Genomic DNA, 2,816 nt, shown 5'->3' with positions numbered 1-2,816 from the left:
TCATTTCTCTTCTATTGAAGATCCACCACCCTTGAATTAAAGTTTGTTCCCAATCATTTAAAGTACGCATTTCTTGGGGGAATACGAGACTCTACCTATTATTGTTACTGTAAAATTGGTAGCATCGCATGAGGAACAATTTATTAATGTTCTAAAACAACATAAGCAAGAAATTGCTTAGAGCATTGTTAACATCAAGAGAATTTGTCTAGCCTTTTGTATTCATAAGATATTATTGGAATATCCCAAAAGTAGCTCTATTGAGTAGCAAATAAGGTTAAATCCTATAATAAAGAGGTGGTTATAAAGGAAATCATGAAGTGGTTGGATGCTGGAATCATCCACCCCATTTCAGGCATTAATTGGGTGAGTCATGTTCATTGTGTTCCAAAGAAAGGCGACATCACCATTGTTTCCAATGAGAAGAATAATTTAGTTCCTACATGCAACGCTATTGGTTTGTGTATATGTATGGATTATAGGAAGCTTAACAAAGTCACAAGAAATGATCATTTTCCATTGTAGCTCATCGACCAAATGCTAGATAGACTTGCTGACAAAACATTCTATTATTTTCTTGATGGCTATAGTGGCTAAAATCAAACAGAAATTGCACCTTAAAACTAAGAGAAAACTACATTCACATGTCCTTATGGCATATTCTCTTTTAGAATAGTGTCTTTTAATTTTTGAAATGCTCCAACAATGTTTTAGAATTATAATAGTTATATTTTCTGACATGGTTGAAGACTTTCTTGAGGTATTCATGGATGATTTTTTAATTTTTGGCCAAAGATTCGATCAATGCCTTGACAACTTAACCACTGTGTTAAAGAAATATGAAGAGACCAATCTTGTGGTAGATTGGGAGAAATGCCACTTTATGGTAACTAAGGCATAATGCTAGGGCATTGTATTTTTCATCATGACATAGAAGTATATAAAGCTAAAGTGGAAGTTTTTAAGAAGTTGTCACCACCCACAACTATGAAAGGAGTAAGAAGTTTATTAGGGCATGCTAGATTTATTGACGATTCATTAAGGTTTTTTCTAAGATTGCTAGACCACTTTATTCATTCTTAGAGAAAATTAGGAATTTTTTTGTTGATGATGAATTTCTTATTTCCTTTAAGAAAAGAAGAACTTGATAAATACTCCTATTGTACTGTCACTTGGTTGGAATTTTCCATTCAAACCAATGTATAATGTTAGTGCTCAAGTTGTTCTTGTAGTTTTGTGGAAACAAAAAAAATTAATTTTCCATACTATACATTATGCTAACAGAATTTTGAATAAAGCTCAAGTTAACTACACAACAATCGAGAAAGAACTACTTGTTATCATATTTTCCTTTGACAAATTCATATCTTACCTTGTTGGAACGAAGGGGATTGCCTACCCTGATCACTCAACATTGAAACATTTGTTCGCTAAGAGAGACACAAAGCCGAGGCTACTATGTTGGGTGTTGTTATTTCAAGAGTTTTACATTGAATTGAGGGATAAGAAGGGATCCAATAATTAAGTGGCTGACCATTTATCTCATTTGAAATCAAGTAGTGAATATGCAAAAATAATTATAATTCCCGATCATTTCCTAGATGAAAGACTTCTTGTAATTGAAGCATTGCCTTAATATGTTGATGTTGTTAATTACTTGGTAATTGGTTTGATACCATCAGATCTTAATCGCCAAGGAATGAAGAAGTTCTTACAAGAAATTATAGTTTATCACTAGGACGAGTCATACCTTTTCAAGCAATACAATGATCAATTTTTAGAAGATGTGTCCCTAAAAACGAGAATAAAAGATATAATATTGAAGGCCCAAGAAAATATGCTCAAAAGTTTTGCTAATCTACTTGCGGAAGGAACACCACACATGGAAAAAATCTAGTAGTTAAAACTCTACAAAATGATCACCTTACCCTCTAGGTTTAATCCTGGCTCATCCCAAAGCTCCCCAAGAAACCCTAGTTCATGCAAGAAAATGCATATTAATCCAACTAGCACATCCATGAACTTGCAAAAAATAATGAGCTAACATCAAGAAGAGTATCAATTTGAGTATGTCCTAGATTTTGATGAGGAAGCTAGGATTTAGCAACACAAACAAATGGAAGAGATATGAAAGTAGTTGGAGGATCAAATCAAAGCTATAAAAGAAGAGAATGATACATATGGAATTGATGCTAAGAAACTGAGATTAGTGCCTGATTTGATCTTGCCTTATAAATTTAAAATCCCTTATTTTTAAAAAACTTGATGGCACGAGGTGCACCTCTACTCACATCACGATGTACTACAGGAAGATGACAAGTTACATAGGGGACAACTAGATGTTAATACATTGTTTTCAAGAAATCTTAACATGCTCGAGCACTTGATGGTATAATCAGCTGAGCATAAATCACATCCACTCATAGCAGGACCTAGCTAAGGCATTCTTAAAGAAATACAAGCATGTAAAAGATACCAGTCCTAAGTGAATCATGCTACAAAGCATGGAAAAGAAACCAAATGAGAACTTCATGTAATACACTTAAATATAAAGGGATATAGTTGTAAAAATTCACCCCCACTTGAGGAGGAGGGAACAAACATGTTTTTCGTTAGCACATTAAGGGCTCTTTTCCTAAGGAATATAATAGGGAATTCATCCAAAAGTTTTGTTGATATGGTTATATCTAGAGAGATGATAAAAATGGCCATCAATCGTGGAAGATTAGATAGAGGTAAAGCTGCTAAGAAACCTCTAGTTTGGAGAAAAGATAACTAGGTTAATAATCTGAGTAAATACAAGTCTGGAGCTTCCA

The sequence above is a fragment of the Hibiscus syriacus genome, unplaced genomic scaffold (assembly GCF_006381635.1).
Source record: "Hibiscus syriacus cultivar Baekdansim isolate YM2019G1 unplaced genomic scaffold, ASM638163v2 tig00002511_pilon, whole genome shotgun sequence".
NCBI lineage: Eukaryota > Viridiplantae > Streptophyta > Magnoliopsida > Malvales > Malvaceae > Hibiscus > Hibiscus syriacus.
The sequence above is the reverse complement of the archived record's forward strand: the minus strand, read 5'-3'. Positions refer to the sequence as shown.